At 43.0% G+C, this 18,936-nt stretch overlaps 1 pseudogene; it reads left to right on the top strand.

Annotated features, from left to right (window-relative positions):
* The first annotated feature begins 1,426 nt into the window (after positions 1–1,426).
* Positions 1,427–6,648, top strand: LOC106509158 (small ribosomal subunit protein eS27-like pseudogene; annotated as a pseudogene).
* Positions 6,649–18,936: the final 12,288 nt, after the last annotated feature.

The following is an 18,936-nucleotide window of genomic DNA, read 5'->3' as shown; positions in this document are numbered from 1 at the left end:
TGGACTTCAAAGTATGGGAAACTGTTGACAATGATATATTTGAGAGTTTGTAGCAATTCAACCTGGGTGTTTTATTGATACAATGTAATTGTAAAATCTAACTTGGGGAGTTCCCTGTTGTGCTGCAGCAGAACAATCTGACAAGTATCCAGGATCCATGAAGAGGCAGGTTCCATCCCTGGCCTTGCTCAATGGGTTAAGGATCTGGCGTTGCCATGAGCTGTGGTGTAGGTCACAGATGTAGCTCAGATCTGATGTTGCTGTGTCTGTGGCATAGGCTAGCAGCTGCAGCTCTGGTTTGAACCCTAGCCTAGGAACGTCCATATGCTGTGGTGCAGCCCTAAAAAGCAAAAAAAAAAAAAAAATCTAACTTGGAGTTTCTTCATCCAGGGGTAGGGAAATTGCCTCCTCTCCCATGCTTATTGTTTTTCCTTCCTCACCTATAAGCACTGTAAACTCTAGATACATCTACCTATATCCAGGGATCCAACCCTCGCCAAAGCCGGGACCCAAGTGCTGCAGAAAAAACACCGGATCCTTAACCCACCTCACCACAAGAGAACTCCACTTAGTGAGTGTTCTTAAGCAATAAATAGACTTGACCATCGTAGGCCTCAGTGCGCTTAAGATGGAGGAGTCAGATGATATCTAGGGCTCCTTCCAGCTGTATTATTGTAATCTAAAAAATAACAATGCCTTACATAGTTTATAGCTTTGCAATCCTTTCTGTGAACATTATATCATCCCAGGCAGGTGCCTTTTCCTATCTGTTGTCACAAAACAGGGGAACTATTACTCTGCTCAATTTCTTTTTATTTATTTATTTATTTGCTCATTTCTTCTTTTCACCCAAGCTTGAAATTAGATAAAACTACCTTTCTCATGGACCAAAGACAAAGATCATGGGTCACAACTAATGAGTCATGATAATCTCTATTTTGAAAAGTTCAAGTCCATGCAACCTGGTCATCAGCAGAAAGAACTTCTTGGATGAGCCAATTAATCTACCTTCTCACTCACCACTGAACTTGAGCTTCTGTCATTCTTTAATCCCCTCCAAATACCTTGGAGAGGAAAAGGCAATTCCTCTTTCACATGGACTTCATTTTTTTTTTTTTTTAGGGCCATACCTGTGGCATATGGAGGTTCCTAGGCTAGGGGTTGAATTGGAACTGTAGCCACTGGCCTACATCACATCACAGAAACGCCAGATCCAAGCCACATCTGCAACCTACACCATAGCTCATGGCAATGCCAGATCCCCAACCCACTGAGCAAGGCCAGGGATCAAACATGCAACCTCATGGTTCCTAGTCGGATTCATTAACCACTGAGCCACGACGGGAACTCCTGGAAGAATACATTTTATATAGTTCTTAAAAGGGCAAAGAGAGGGGGTTGGCTTGTGGCACAGCAGGTTAAGGATCTAGTATTATCACTGCAGCAGGTTGAGTTGCTGCTTTGGTGTGGGTTCAATCCCTTGTCCAGAAACTTCCACATGCCATGGGCATGGCCAAAAAATAAAACAAAAATTAAAAAGTAAGGAGAAATTAATATGAAGCTTATTGTTTTTCAGTTACCATTATTATATCAAGTAATTAGTGTTTACACTAAGAGAAATTCGGTGATTCCACAGGGATGAAGAAACAGTTCCTAAAATAGTAATCTATTGTATTGGAGTAAGGTGCTGCACTGGAACAATACAATTGTTCAATTATAATAAGCTCTTTTGTAGTTTCTTACTATAGCATGATATTGTGGGGGGAGAAAAAACATGGACTTTGAAGGCAGAATCCCAACTTTTCGTTTTCAGCTTTGTTGAGATACAGCAGGCATATAACATTGTGGAAGTTCAAGGTGTATAATGTAGTGATTTTATCTATGTATATATTGAAAAAGAATTAGACCAAAAAAAAAAAAAGGAGTTCCCGTCGTGGCGCAGTGGTTAATAAATCCGACTAGGAACCATGACATTGCGGGTTCCTTCCGTGGCCTTGCTCAGTGGGTTAAGGATCCAGCGTTGCTGTGAGCTGTGCTGTGGGTTGCAGACGCGGCTCGAATCCCACATTGCTGTGGCTCTGGCGTAGGCTGGTGGCTACAGCTCTGATTAGACCCCTAGCCTGGGAACTTCCATATGCCACAGGAGTGGTTCAAGAAAAGGAAAAAAGACAAAAAAAAAAAAAAAAAAAGAAGAAGAAGAAGAATTACCACAAAAAGGTTAATTAATACATCCATCACCTCATATAGTTACAATTTTTCTGTTTGTTTGGTTTGTTTTGTTTTTGGGCTGCTCCCACCGCATTTGGAAGTTCCCAGACTAGGGGTTGAATCAGAGCTATAGCTACCGGCCTGCACCACAGCCACAGCAAAACCAGATCAAAGTCTCGTCTGCGACCTACACTGCAGCTTACGGCAATGCCAGATCCCTTAAGCCACTGGGACAAGGAATAGAACTTGCATCCTCATGGATTCTAGTCAGGTTCATTATCACTGAGCCACGACAGGAACTGCCACAATTTTCATATGTGTTTATGATGAGAACCTTAAAAATCTTCTATAGGGGAGCAAAATTGCCACCTCCAAATGTGTCTCTGGCATGAGGATTAATTTAGGCTGATTATTTTTAAGAAATAGAAGCTGCTGAAATTCTTCCTTTTACCTCCCCCTTAGCTGCCTAAAGATTTTAGATAAAGGGCCTATTTCTGGAATAGAGCTATTACCAGAAGTATCTGCAAAGAACATGGACTAGGTGTGGAGAAGTAAATTGTGTCACAGTGTCTCTGCAAGACCCAGCAAACGTGTTTACCAAACATTTGTTTTCCATCTCCATGTGAAATGCCTTCCTTCCCACTGAAGTCCCAAATCACTACCCCAAGGGTATCCTTTGACTTTAGCTGAGAATGACTTAAATAAAGGCAAAGGTTTTAGGAGTTCCCACTGTGGTATTGTGGGTTAAGAATCTGACTACAGTAGTCGCTGCAGAAATGTGGGTTCAATCCCTGGCCCAACAGAGTGGGTTAAAAGATCCAGCATTGCCACAGCTACAGCGTGAGTCATGGTTTTAGCTCAAAAAATAATAATAAAGTGAGACTTTCGGGAGCTCCTGTTGTGGCACAGCGGAAATGAATCTGACTAGGATTCTTGAGGATGCAGGTTCAATCCCTGGCCTCACTCAGTGGGTCAGGGACCCAGCATTGCTGTAAGTTTTGGTGTAAGTTGCAGACGTGACTCGGATCCTGCTGTGGCTGTGGTGTAGGCTGGCAGCTGTAGCTCTGATTCGACCCCTAGCTTGGGAACTTCCATAGGCTGTGGGATGCAACCCACCCCCCTAAAAAAAGACAAAATAAATAAATAAATAGAGAATTTCAGCCATTTTGAGAAGTCACTCGGTTTTTCTCTGTCTCTCCCCTGTAAACCTGTTTTAAAATTTTTGTTTGATTTTCTCCTGTTAATTTGTCTCATATCAATTTAATTCTTAGACCGGCCAGAATAACCTAGAAGGGTAAAGGAAAATTTCTTCCTTCTCAACACTACTCTCTCAGCAGCTTTTAAATATACAATACAGTCCTATGATCTATAGTCATTGTGCTGAACATTACATACAGAACTTAGTCATCCTATAACTGGAAGTTTGTACAGAGTCCCAACTTTTTTAAATTTTTTTTTTTTAAGCTTTTTGGGGCTGCACCAACAGCATATGGAGGTTCCCAGGCTAGAGGTCAAATTGGAGCTACAGCTGCTGACCTATACCACAGCCACACCAACTCCAGATCTGAGCTGCATCTTCGACCTACACCACAGCTCATGGCGAAGCCAGATCCTTAACCCACTGAGCGAGGCCAGGGATCAAACCTGCAACCTCATGGTTTCTAGTTGGATTCATTTCTGCTGTACCATGCCAGGAACTCCCCAGAGTCCCAACTTTGAATCTATGCACACTACAGTGATGATTATAATACTTAACTCAAAGGAATATAATGCAGAAAAATAAGATAGCATGTATATAATGAGCCACACATAGCACCAGGCCAATAGTATGTTCTTAGCAGTGTCATTTCCTTTCTCCCTTTTTTCTTTTTTCTTTTTTCTTTTTTGGCAATGCTTATGGAATGTGGAAGTTCCCAGGCTGGGGACTGAACCTGGACCACAGCAGCAACTAAAGCCATGCAGTGATAATGCCTTATCCTTAATGTGCTGCACCACAAGGGAATTCACCTTTCTCCTTTTAATGTTGCTTTGTTCACAAAAATCAATCAATCATTCAATCAATCAATCAATCTAAATTTCAGCTCATGAGAATTAACAGGATTTTAAAGTAGGAATGAAACTGAGCAGGACCCTGTCAGGCCCTCCTGGGTCCAAAAGGCTTTCTGTGTCCCCCATTTCCTGAAGGGAAAATACTTCAACCTCCTAGGCTTTCTCCAAGTTCCAAAGAGCAGACTGGAGCACTTAATAGGACAATAGAGGAGTTGTTGCTGTGGCACAAGGGGATTGGTATAGGTTGCAACTCCTATTTTGGATCCCTGGCCCTGGATGCCATAGGGGAGTGGCCAAAAAGAAAAAAAAAAAAGAAAAGAAAATAGGACAACAACATCACAGGACTCCCAGTTCTTCCTGAAGGAATATAGATAACAATCTGATGCTTATCTTTAAGTTGTTCTGCAGAAACTAAGACCCCAAGCCTGTGGAGAATGGTGACTAAAGGCTGACCACAAGCACTAGACCCCATGCTGGTTGGAACCAGAAGGCTGAGATTCCTGAGACATCATCCTGTTACCTCACCACCAACCAATCAGAAGAAAGTCACACACCTGGCAGCTCTCACTCCAAAATTTTGCCTTTAAAGTTTTCTGAAAGCCACCGGGGTGTTTGTGTCTTTTGTGCTTGAGGCGCCCATTCTCCTCACTTGCTGCCTTGCAATGACCTTTTCTCTGCTCCAAACTCTGACATTTTGGTTTTTTTGGCCTCACCATGCATCAGGTGCATGAACTTGGGTTGGACAAGAGGAAGAGACCCTATTGATGGTCCTATCCAATGGATCACTTTGTGCCTGATAATGGCCTGGGACATTTGCTAAAAGTACAGATGCTGGGGCTTCATCCTTGTTACTGAACTGAACTTGGGCTTGCCTGCCACACTCTGAAGCCAGTCTACTGACACATGGTTGTGGTAAAGGAAAGTACAGCATTTATTGCAGGGTGGCAGGCAAAGAGAACAGGCAGACCATGCTCAAAAGACTGAGACTCCTTGATGACTTTCAGAGAAGGGTTTTTGAAGGGAGCATTTGGTGTGAGAGTTTCAGCTCATGGACTTTTCTTCTGACTGGGGTAGCTGGCGGTGAGGTAATAGAAATCTTAATCCCTAACCTTCTGTTTATCTATAAGCCTTGAGAACTAGGACTCTGTTTTATTGCCAAACAACTCTCATTGCTTTTCTTACTTAGCTTGTTTTTCCTTGTCTGCATTCCTTCAATTCCCTAATTAGTAACAGCTGGGCCTGCTCTTTGGAACTCAGGGAAAGCCTAGAGATGAAATTCTTTTTATACAAGCAAGAACTGAGGGACCTAGAGGGGTTTTGCACCCAAGAGGGTCCCATAGGATCCTATTTGGTTTCAATCCCCCCTTTTCTTTGATACTTCTCACTCCTGAGAGGAAGAAAGGTAGGCCCAAGGAGGGAGTAACAGTCTTGGAGAGAAAGGTTCATCATAAGTTTGGGAGGGTAACTTGGTTTTGAGGGGATTTGGTTTCATCCCAAGCGATTCTGATTCACCTAACTAGGTGACAGTCCAGAAATGTTTAAAAAGCTCCCCAGGTCATTCCGATGCAGGTAATCCAAGACCTACACTTTAAGAAAAACTGCATTCAGGAGTTCCTGTCTGGCTCAGTGGTAGTAAACCTGACTAGTATCCTTGAGGATGCAGTTTCAATACCTGACCTCACACAGTGGATTAAAAATCCTGTGTTACTGTGTCTGTGGCATAGGCCAGCAGCTGCAGCTCCGACTCGACCCATAGTCTGGACACCTCCATATGCCCCAGATGTGGCTCTAAAAAGCAAAATAAATAAATAAATTTAAAAAGAAAAGCTGCATTCAAACTAGATTTTTCTACTGAATGATTTGCCTAAGACACCACAGCTGGCAGAATTGAAACCAGAAAGTGAGACCTCTGACTCCATGGCCTTTCCACAATACATACAAAACATGTCAACAATACATCTGTCTCTTTCTGGCAGTGACAACTATTCGACAAGAACATGCCTCATACAAAGGCTGTCCTTCACCCTTCTCCAGAAGAGGAAGAGGAGACACAGGAAGAGGCGCCTGATGCAGAACCCCAATTCCTAGTTCCTGGATATGAAATACCCAGGATGCTATAAAATCACCATCATCTTTAGCCATGCACAAACAATTTTTTATTTATTTGGTGGTTTGTTGGAGTTTTTTGGCCATGCCCACAGCATGTGGAGATTCCCAAGCCGGGGATAGGACTGTGTCACAGCAACAATGCCAAATCCTTAACTGCTAGGCCACCAGGGACTCCCACAAACAGTAGTTTTGTGTGTTGGCTGCTCTACTGTCCTTTGCCAGCCTACAGGAGAAAAAGCAAGGTTTATACAAGGATGCTCCTTTAGACGGAAGCAGAGCTAAAAGCACCCTGAATCAAAATGAATGGGAAACAATCCCAATAAACACATTTTGGATTAAAAACAAGAACAACAAAAAATAAAAAATGAATGGAGTTTCCATCGTGGCTCATCAGTAATGGACTAGTATACATGAGGATGTGGATTCGATCCCTGGCGTTGCTCGGTGGGTTAACTGATCCGGCGTCACCATGAGCTGTGGTGTAGTTCACAGAGGAGGCCTGGATCTGTTGTTGCTGTGGCTGTGGTGTAGGCCAGTGGTGCAGCTCCCATTAGACCCCTAGCCTGGGAACTTCCATATGCTGTGGGTGTGGCTCTAAAAAGACAATAAAATAAAATAATAAAAATAAATAAAAACAACAAAAAGTCTGTCTCATCAAATCATTTTGGAAAAATAATTTTCCTTTATAACATATATTTATAATTTAAACTTGAACTCAAGCATACTGGCCAGCCCTAACACTGAAAAGAAAGTCCTTTCTCAACCTCAAGGCCTAATAACACCAAGAACATATGATTTTGAGGTTACAAGAGCATGGCAGTTTGTTTTGCTGGATGAGCAGACTTTATGCTTAATAACCTAAGCAGCCCTGCCTAGTGGTTATTGTTCACCATGTATCCAGGTCACAAACAGGGCTTAACCACAGGAAAATAAAAGCAGACACGTTTTCTGAGGACCTCTTGCCTACTCTTTCAGCCCCCTTTCTCCTCCTTAGCAAATCCTCCTTTCCCTAGGTGCTCGGAGTCTCCCTACTGCCATATCCTCCCCAACACACTTCAATCCTAACAAGTCTGTGCTCGCAACTAAAAAGTCAAGTGAATTTTATTTATTTTTTCTTTTTATAGGCACACCTGCAGCATATGGAAGTTCCTAGGCTAGGGGTCAGATTGGAGCTGCAGCTTCAGCCTGCACCATAGCCATGGCAACAATGGATTCTTAACCCACTGAAGGAGGCCAGGGATTGAACCCATATCCTCATGGATCCTAGTCATGTTTGTTAACTTCTGAGCCACAATGGGAATTCCAAAACCTTTTTTTTTTTTTGCTAACAATTTACAAAATGTGTTCTCGTGTAAAGTAGGAAGGACATGCTATTCTTACTCTGCCCTCTGACTCAAAGTCACTCATGCAAATTTACCTAATCTGTAAGCTATAGCATCGGGTCAAAGATCTTGTCTAGAACCTTTTGGCTATATCTTGCTATCTCCAAAGGATAGATACCTAAAGATCTCCAGTGATTTGTTAAATGAATGTTAAAATAAAAGCTAGAGGGAATGAGGTAGCAGGAAAGAAAGAGGAAAAAAAAAAAAAACCAAAAGATCAGGGGCATGTCCTTAGGGGACCAGAAAGGAATTGTTCTTGGTAAATGGGAAAGAAGGCTATGTGAAGTCACGAAAATCTGCCCCAAACCCACACTGTCTCCCATATACTACCTCCGTGTCAGACAACAGGGTTGGTCAATTCCCAAAGGACCTCAAGCCTATGGATAAAATGTTTATTTCTTTTTTGCTCTTTCTCAAGAATTACAAATCATAGTCAGATCATTTTAATTTGAGGCCACAAAACCCAGATGAATTTTAGAGCAGGAAGAGACTCTACTGATTACCTAATCCAGTGGGTCTCTCTGTGCATCTGCCTGGATAAAGATAGCTTGGGCCACAGATCTTCAACCAAGTGCTTTCTCCTGGGAAGGCCCCTTCAGCAGTTTTATTGGAGGCAAAAGGTACCGGCCAGCCACCCTTGGAAAGTGGTCCTTTGAGCCTGGATTTATCTTTGGGAGGATGCCTGATAATTCCATTTCTCTGATTCCCCTATTGGTGGAGAACAAGGGAGGAAAGTTAGGGTGAGACGGGAGTGATTTGCTTTTTTTTTTTTTTAAGTATGTTAATTTTGGAAAGGTGACTGAGCCAAAGGTTTCAGGCTGACAGCTATTTTACTCACTGTCTGCTTCCACATTCCAGCTCTGGAATTAGACTTGGCAAAGATGCTTTTCCTAGGTTGGCTTCTGACAGAGCCAATATTAGCATCCCTTAATGACTCAACAAACAACTGAGAGAATTGTGGGAAACATGACTTTACCAATAATGGCCAGTGCCATTTCCAGAATCATTCCACTCTCTGAGCTACAGAATGAAACCCTCAAGGTCAGGATCCATGTTGTCATCCAAGAGTCATTCTTTTTATCTGAGCCAATTAATCAAAGTTCCGCATTTAATTTACTATTTTGTTAAAGAAAAATCCAAAAAGTTTCAGAGTTCCCCTATGGCTTAGCAGGTTAAGGACCCAGAATTGTCACTACTGAGGCGAGGGTTTAACCCTGGCTAGGGAACATCTGCATGTTGCAAGCAAGGCCAAAGCGAACAAAAATCTTCAGTAAGTAAAGACAGAGATAGATCATGATCCAAAGATCAGCAGATGTGCCCAGCCACACTACTACAAATGTTATAAAAGTCAAGAATTCAGAATTCATCTTCTAAGATTTAAGACCATACTGGTAGGAGTAGTCCTTATACTATTTTAACAGATTGTAAAAAAACAACAAATCAATCAGTCTTTGATGACCTTTAAACATTAGAACATTGACTTTTTAAAAATTAAAATAAGTATGTGGAGTTCCCACTGTGACACACCAGGATCAGCAGTGCTCAGGAGCACTAGGATGCAGGTTTGATTCTCAGCCCAGCGGATTAAGGATCTGGCATAGCCACAGCTGCAGCTTAAGTTTTGACTGCACCTCAGATCTGATCCCTGGAGGTCATATGATCTCCAAATGGCCCCCCCCCCCAAAAAAAGACAAAAATAAATAAATAAGTACGTGACTCAAAGTTATTCTTGTGAGAATGGCATCTATGATAACAATATCACTTTTCCAATCCTCTAGAAATTTGCCTTTTTGGCTTTAGCAAGCCAAAATCACTCTAGTCTACTGTCCAAGAAGAAGAAAAGGAAGACCATTTTTCTGTAACTGAAATATAACTAGCTACTGTCCCCTGCCCTCATTTGCACAGATCACTTAGGTTATGATTAGATATAATAGGAAGATAATGGAATATGGACTCAAAAACACTCCCCCCTCCCTACATTAAAGAGCTTTAAGAGTTCCCTCCTGGCTCAGTGTGTTAAGGATCCAGCGCATCACTGCTGTGGCTCTGGTTACAAGCTGTGGTGTGGGTTCAATTAAACCTGGCCTAAGAACTGCTATCTGCCATTGGTGCAGACAAAAAAAATTTTTTTAAAGGAGCTTTAGGAGTTTCCACTAAACACAGTGGGCTCAGCAGTGTCTCTGGAACACTGGGAAGCAGGTTCTATCCCTGGCCTGGCACAGTGGGTTAATTGTCTGGCATTGCAGCTTCGGCCTAGGTTGCAACTGTGGCTCAGATATGATACCTGGCTTGGGAACTCCATATGTGCTGGGGTGGCCACGAATGAATAAGGAAAAAAAAAAAGGAGCTTCAGGTTGGCCTTACAGGTCACAAGATATAATCCTTGAGATACAGAGAAATAGCTATATCTATACATAAGTAGGTAATAGAAGGCTGAATTAAACTGAATGTCATACATATAAGACATGCTGGTTTTTAATTCCTCCTCCTATTCAACTCCTCTTACTTTTTTTTTTCCCTCCTTAGGGCTGCACTTGTGACAAATGGAGGTTCCCAGGCTAGGGATCGAATTGGAACTACAGCTGCTGGCCTACACCACAGCCACAGCAAAGCAAGATCCCGGCTGAGTTTGCAACCTACACCACAGCTCACGGCAACACCGGATCCTCAACCCACTGAGCGAGGCCAGGGATTGAACCCACAACCTCATGGTTCCTAGTCAGATTTGTTTCCATTTCTCTATAAAGGGAACTTCTTCTCTTACATTATTTATGCTTCTCAAACCATTTTCTCAGAGTTGAAAGGAAACCACTTAGTACTTTGTTTTAGCTAAGAAGGAGAGCTACTAGGAGAGAGAGGATAATAAAAATAAATGCAATTTTCTTTATTATTATTATTATTTTATGGCCTCACCGACAGTGTATGGAAGTTCCTGGGGACAGGGATTGGATCTGTGCTGCAGCTGCTACCTTCGCTAAAGCTATGGAAATGCCAGATCCTTTAACCCACTGAGCCAGGCTGGAGATAGAACACAGGCCTCCACAGTGACCCAAGCTGCTGTATTTTGACTTTTTTTTTTTTTTTTTTACTTTTTTAGGGCTGTGGTGTAGGTTGCAGACTTGCCTCGGATCCTGCATTGCTATGGCTCTGGAGTAGGCTGGTGGCTACAGCTCTGATTAGATTCCTAGCCTGGAAACCTCCATATGCTGTGGGTGCGGCCTTAGAAAAGACAAAAATATATATATATAAACATGAATGAAATAATAATAATCACCCATAAACCTTAACTCATCACCTAGAGATAACCACTGCTGGTATTTTGGATTATAGCATTTCCATATTTTTTCCATGTAAGTGCATTTATCTAATCTTATATCTTCATAAAAGTGTTTTTACATCACCATATTATTTTATTTTATTTTATTTTTTTTTTTTTTTGTCTTTTTGCCATTTCTTGGGCCGCTCTCGCGGCATATGGAGGTTCCCAGGCTAGGGATCTAATCGGAGCTGTAGCCACCGGCCTACGCCAGAGCCACAGCAACGCGGGATCCGAGCCGCGTCTGCGACCTACACCACAGCTCACGGCAACGCCGGATCTTTAACCCACTGAGCAAGGGCAGGGATCGAACCCGCAACCTCATGGTTCCTAGTCGGATTCGTTAACCACTGCGCCACCACGGGAACTCCAGCCATATTATTTTATAACTTACTTTTTTCACTAAATATATCACCAACATTAAATATTCTGTAATTGTGTCCAGGTTGACTGTTTACCCAGACACCCACATGACTCCAATCTAAGCAACATGAATCTTTTTTTTGCTTCTTAGGGCTGTGCTAGGGGCTTATGGAAGTTCCTAGGCTAGGATTCAAGTTGGAGCTGCAGCTGCCAGCCTACACCACAGCCACAACACCACCATATCCGAGCAGCATCTGCAACCTACACTGAAGCTCATGGCAACACCAGATCCTTAACCTACTGATCGGGGCCAGGGATTGGAACCCTTATTTCATGAATACTAGTTGGGTTCATTACCGCTGAGCCAAAACTGGAACTCCAACATAACTCTTTATTTGAATATATCTCTGAAGACAAAATACCTACAAACACTCAAGGAGGAAGTACAGAAACAACTCAGTTCGAAATTCAAAGTCTACAAATGTCAAAGCCCATTTAAGGATCAAGCTAAAGCAATCCTAATCAAGGTCCCAGGACTTTGTTCCATGTTTCAATAAAAAGCTCTTTTTTAAACACAAATTTCCTCAAAAAACGTGAGTAAAAAAGAATGCCATCTAACAGAATGTGTGCTTAAATAAGGGAAGCAAACTCATTTATTATTTGCTTCTCAATATGTAGTCTACAGAACGCATTTTCATACTTTCATAAAGAAACATCATTGCTCTATGTGTCTTTAACCAGAAGATAAGGATACAGATGCCTAAAACCCTCAAGTTGCCATCAGGATTGAATAAAAGTAATTCATAGTCAAATGTCTTTGAGAAATACCAATAATAAAGCACCTATGTGAAGAAAAAAGAGAACCATCATAGTTATCTCTAAGTTGAAATAAAATGAGAAAGCAAAACTTTCTTATATAACTATTTCATATCTATTTTTATTTTATTTTATTATTTTATTTATTTTATAGCTGCACCTGAAGGATATGGAACTTCCCTGGCTAGGTACTGAATCCTAGCCAATTCAGTCTGATTAGGTAGGAAATTGGGCAGATATGAATCTTGGAAAAAAGCAGAAGTCCCTTGGCTTCCTCATCCTGTGACTCCTTCTCTTGAGTCTGCAGGTACTATCTTCACCCATCAGAATGAAAGGTTTCCCTTCAGGTCCTCGCCCTCTTCCCCTAGTAACTTATTCCCATCCCTCATCCCCATATTTGATTTATCTTTGATTCCCCAGCCTACTCAGAAAATGGCTGATGGCCATAGGGGTTTAATCTAGTATTGACTCTTGTCAGGGACAACCTTCATGCTTAGTCAAAGACGTGTGTTAGAACAGGACTGTTGGGAGTTCCCATGGTGGCGTATTGGAAATGAATCCAAGTTAGGAAACATGAGGTTGCGGGTTCGATCTCTGGCCTGGCTCAGTGGGTTAAGGATCTGGCATTGCCATGAGCTGTGGTGTAGTTCGCAGATGTGGCTCAGATCTTGCGTTGCTGTGGCTCTGGCATACACTGGAGGCTACAGCTCCAATTAGACCCCTACCCTGGAACCTCCAAATGCTGTGGATGCAGCCCTAAAAAAAAAAAAAAAAAAAAAGACAAAAAAAAAAAAAAAAGACAAAAAGACCAAAAACAAAAAACAAAAAACAAAAAAAGCACCCAAACAGACCCTGAACTGTTACGCAGACCTCTCAAAATGTGGCTGAAGAATGTTGGAGGTGAAGTGAGGAAATTTTGTGCTCTTGAGCATGCAAGTAATTTAGCAAAGTGCATATTGCCAGGGAGCCAAGAACCCATTTTCCAAGATGAACAAAGAACAATGCACTCACTATTCAGGGAGGCCCTGCCATGCAACAGACCCAAGAGAGGGAACATTTATGACCCATGCTCTTGAAGAGACCTAAATATAGTTAACATCTGAGGATTCTTACTGTAGTAAAGGGACAAGGTAACAACATTCCGTCTCTCATTCTCTCTTGCTCTCTGTGAATGTACCCGCACACATAAGGTACAAATTCTCTCTAATCACCAGTCCGTCTGCTTACAGACATACATAGCTCCTTAATGATATTCTTCATTTCTTCACCAAATCAAGCACTGCTGCTCAAGCTCCCACTTTCTTTTGGCCTTTCTGGCTTTGGTATCCTCTACCTACTCTCCAGCCACACTTCCTGTCTCCACAGGGGCAAAGTAGCAGGAGGGGAGCATGACAGTGCTCCAGTCTGCTGCCTCTGAGGTTCGCTTCCACAAGCCTCAGTTTTTTCATGTTGCTTCAAAATCTTCTCCACCATCCTTACTCTGCAGCCCTTCTTCCATGCATTACTTCTGGATCAACCATCCTAGAATATTGGCCCCTGACGTCTTCCTGCTTTCTTTCCCAGTCGAGCACACATAAAAGGAACCCCTGATTGTTTTGACAAGACATTCTCTCCGTTGAGGATAAACTCCTGACAGAGTCCTGGAAACTCATGGAAAAAGCCAGCCAAATCGCTGCCAGCCAATTCCAGGAAGAACAAAGCAAGAGCCTGCTCATTCCTCTGCCTCCTCACTGTCCTGCTCACAGCTTACAATGTCCCCATTCTCCTGATGACTCCATTTCAACAGACTTGTAAACAGCTTCCTCCTTAGACTGGCATCTATGTGTTTATTATATTCCCTGCCAAACCATAAGGGTGACCTGAAGAAGGTGGTTTTTTTGGCCTGTGTAAATTCTGAGAATCTCCGGGCTGGCCAGCATAAAATAAACCCCAGAGCAGAGTTCCCCCTGTGGTGCAGTGGGTTAAGAATCTGGCATTGCTACAAGCTGTGGCATAGTTTGAAGCCATGGCTCTGATTTGATCCCTGGCCTGGGAACTTCCATATGTCTCAGGTACAGCCAAAAAAAGAAAAAAGAAAAAGAAAAAACAAAGCCCAGAGCCTTAATAAGGACAATGAAAAGTAGAGATGGAGAATGGTAGAAGACAAATTATTTTAAAAAGAACAAGAGTTTTCTTTTGTTCAGAGGGTTAAGGACTTGGGTTGTCACTGCAGTGGCTTGGGTTTCTGCTCTGGTGCGGGTTCGATTCCTGGCCCAGGAACTTCTACATGCCTTGGTCACGGCAAAAAAAAAAAAAAGGAAAATAATTTCTAACACTGCTAAGAGAAAGTTCCTCAGAGAGCACCTACTGTTCAGACTAGGCTAACGTTACTATTTTTCTTTCTGGCAACACCCTCTGCATGTGGAAGTTGCCAGGGGTCGGGGGGGCGGGGGCAGAGATTGAACACATGTCACAGCAATGACCCAAGCCAACAGCAGTGACAACACCAGATGCTTAACCAGCTGAGCCACCAGAGAACTCCATAGGCTAATAGGCTAATGCTATTTAGATACATCTACTATGTTCTAATTTATCCCATTTCTACCTTCTGGAAACACTGAGAGGTAGAAAACATAACTTTTTCAACATTTTACTGTGAAGATTTTCAAATATACAGGGAAGTTGAAAGAATCGTTCACCGAAAACCCACCACCTAAATCTGCTCCCCTACCTCACCCTATGCAATTTGCTAGACCAGAGATTAAACCAGTGCTGCAGCAGCAACCCAAGCCGCTGCAGCGATACAATACCAGGTACTTAACCCACTGTGCCACAAGAGAATTCCCCTACCACCTAAATTCTGTCACTACTAGTTTGCTGTATTTGCTTTAGATTTTATTCCCATTTTATTGCTGGGGGAAACTGTGTTAAATGGTATAGGTAGTTTTGTTTCTTTTTAAAATTTTTTTCTTTTTAGGGCTGCACCTGCAGCACTAGGAGTTCCCAGGGTAGGAGTCAATCAGAGCTGCAGCTGCTGGCCTATACCACAGTCACCACAAGATGGAATCCAAGCAGCATCTGTGACCTATGCCCATAGGTTGTGGAAAATGCCAGGTCCTTAATTCACTGGGGGAGGCAGAGATTGAACCTGCATACCCACAGAAACTACATCCGGTTCTTAACCCGCTGAACCACAACAGGACTCCAGATTGTGTAGGTAGTTTTTCTTTTTTTTCACTTCTCTTTAGGGCCGCACCTGCGGCATATGGAGGTTCCCAGCCTAGGAGTTGAATCGGAACTACAGCTGCCAGCCTATGCCACAGCCATAGCAACATCAGCTCCAAACTCAAATCCCACTGAGCGAGGCCAGGGATTGAACCCATGCCCTCATGGATACTAGTCGGATTCATTTCCACTGTGCCACAATAGGAACTCCCTCTAACAATTCTTTTCTACTCTATTTCTTTTTTCTTTTGGGGGGGCCGCACCTGCAACACATGGAAGTTCCCGGACTAGGGGTGACAGCTTTCTTTTCGAAAGCTCAGCTTTTATAAATGTGAGGAGAACAGACCAGACATCCAAGCAGACCCACCCTCTCCTTTATCTCACCAGCCTATGTGGACTACCACCTTGCTACTCACAGTCGGATTCATGGACCAGCAGCATGACATCATAAATGTCCAACTTCAGGGAGTTCCCACTGTGGCGCAACAGGATCAGCTCTGTCTCTGCAATGGCCGGTAGTGGGTTCAATCCCCAGCCTGGCTCAGTAGGTTAAAGATCCGGTGTTGCCACAGCTGTGTCATAGTTCACAAATCCAGCTTGGATTTGATCCCTGGCTCAAGAACTCCATAATATGCCAAGGAGCAGCCAAAAAAGTAAAAGGGAAAAAAAAAATGTCCAGTCTCAGGCCCATCCAGAACCACTGAATCGAAAATTTGCATATTATGTCCAGATCCCAGTGCCCAGTAGGGTAAGAACCATCCCAGCATATACTGTAGGTGAATAACAAGCCATCTTCCTAATCCAGACACTGTCCCTGGAGTTTAAACCAAGGCTCTCTCTATTTTCCAGGATGGGGCTCTCATTTCAGAAAAATTCCGTGTACCATTAAAAAAATATTTTTAATTAATCCAAAAAAAAAGTCTGCATTTTACCAGCTCCCTAGGTGATTCCTATGCACATGCCAGATCCCTACACTCTCACTTCCGCTATCATTAAAGTGAGGCCAATATGATCTGTAGGATAAAACCCAGGTGGAAACAAAAGAGCAATTAATGACATGACTCTTAAGAACTACTTTTTCCTGTTTTCATTTTGTTTGCCTCTTCACTCCCCTTCTTTACTACCTATCCCATTTGTTGAACTTCTCTGTACCAGAGACATTATTTCTAATGTCAAAAGATATTTTTATTCTTTTCTTTTCTTTTTTCTTTTTAGGGCTGCACATAACCATGGCATATAGAAGTTCCCAGGCTAGGGGTTGAATCAGAGCTACAGCTGCCAGACTACACCACAGCCACGGCAACTTGGGATCTGAGCCTCGTCTGCAAACTACACCACAGCTCATGGCAATGCTGGATCCTTAACCCACTGAGTAAGGCCAGGGTTCAAACCCATATCCTCAGGGGTACTAGTTGGATTCATTTCTGCTGAGTCACAATGGGAACTTCCCAAAGACATTTTTATTCTTTTTTTTTTTTTTTTCATTTTTGGCCACCTCATGGCATATGGAGTTCCCAGGGCAGGGATCAGATCTGAGCCCTAAGCTGCAGCTGTAGCAACACCTTAATCCACTGTGCCAGGCCGGGGATCACACCTGCATCCCAGCACTCCCAAGTTGCCACCTATCCTGTTGTACCACAGCGGGAACTCCTGATATTTTTATTCTTAATGTGCAGATGAGGCTCAGTGGGTTCGAAATCCACTCAAAGTTAAACAGCCGTGAACTTGAAGCACAGTCATAGCTCTTTCTAAGGCCCACTGCCCTCTTCCCAATGAATGACACAGTCTCTTCAAACCCTGGCAAAAGTCTCGACCTAGACCTTGCCCACCTAGGCCATCTGTCTTATGTTTTCCTGTCACCCAAGGCTTTTAGACTTGTCTCACCCTCTAAACCTTTTCACTGCTAGTTGATTGGATCTTGTTCTCTCAGCTCCCAAGCATCAATCAGGTACTCTAGTCATCTGAGGATAATGAGTGATACCTGTGCATTGTAACTATGGTCTTCCATAGGCGGAGGTGAGAAGATGGCAGGCAAGTGAAGAAATATTTGGGCAGGTGGGAGGTACCCTGCCAGGGCATGCCCTGTTTCAATCCAAATGTTGCAGAAACTTGGCTTCTGTCCACCAGTGGTGAATAGAAACATGGAGACAGGGTTTGGGACAAAGGAAAGAAAAAAATCCAACACTTTATTACTCTGCCAGGCAAAGGAAGCCACAGGATATTAATGCCCTAAAGACTGTGCCCTCCCTCAGGGGAGATTAGGAGGTGGTTTTATAGTTCTAAGAGTGGGAAATTTGGCCACAGATAAGGATCAGGGTAGGCACAAGCTTGTATTTCTTCTTCAAAGCTGGTCTTGGCATTCCCGTTGTGGTTCAGCAGTAATGAACCCAACCAGTAACCATTAGATCAAGGGGAGAACATGCAAAGACAGAAGCGAAAGCATTTGGGGGGAATGTCATATGTAGAGTTCTGTGTGGCTAATCTAGAAGGTGTGTTAGAGGCTGGGGGAGCAGGGGGTGGGGGGAGATTAAGGAGGTAGGTTGGAAACGAGAATCACTGAAGTATGGGACTTGGTCAGAAGTAGGCAACTATTTTGCTGCTTTGGCAGAGAAGACAGATCAAAGCAGACAGTGACTGGCATGAGAGAGGTGACAGATTCATACTGAGAATTAACCTCCGAGGACATGAAGATAAGTGGCTTTCAAACATTTTCGGTCATGAAATTCACTGTGCAAATGAGATCTTACTCAGCTGCGTAAACACAATGGATTCACGTTAAATTGCTCTGAGTGAGGAAAGCACTCAGTTGCTCCTCCCCTCTCATTTCCTTACTTTCTGAGTGGATGCTGAAGATGCTTCTTTCTTGGAAATTTGTGATTAGTAGGGATCAGCAAACCATAACCAAATCCTGCCTGCCTCTTGTTTTTGAAAATAAAATCCTGTTAGAACACAGCCATGCCAGAGTTCCTATCATGGTGCAGCAAAAACAAATCCAACTAGAAACCATGAGGTTTCAGTTCCATCCCTGGCCTCATTAAGTGGGTTAAGGATCCAGCGTTGTCGTGAGCTATGGTTGCAGATGTGGCTCGGATCCTGAGTTGTGGTTGTGGCTGTGGCTGCGGCTGTAGCTCCAATTCAGACCCTGGCCTGGGAAGCTCCATATGCTGCAGGTGTAGCCCTAAAAAGACCAAAAAAAAAAAAGGAACACAGCCATGCCCATTCGATTACATGTTATCTGCAGCTTCTTTCATGCTGCAATGACAGAGTTGAGTAATTGATGCAGAAACTATCCTGCCCTTTAGAGAAGAGGCCAAGCCCTCATCTAGAACATTGCTACTAAAAGGATGGTCCTTAGACCAGCTGCATAGGTCTGCCCACATTATCACATATGCAAAAGAGAGCTCAGAGTGGAGAAAGTTGATTCTGGAGTCATTACATTGGAGGAGATAACTGGAATTCATGTGATATGGCTAGGGGTCCAGAAGAGAG

Source organism: Sus scrofa, chromosome 1 (assembly GCF_054392235.1).
Source record: "Sus scrofa isolate SSC_HxYL_T2T_F1_AM1 chromosome 1, Sscrofa_HxYL_maternal_Yorkshire_Landrace_v2.0, whole genome shotgun sequence".
NCBI classification, from domain to species: domain Eukaryota; kingdom Metazoa; phylum Chordata; class Mammalia; order Artiodactyla; family Suidae; genus Sus; species Sus scrofa.
This window is presented reverse-complemented; position numbering and strand designations above follow the sequence as displayed.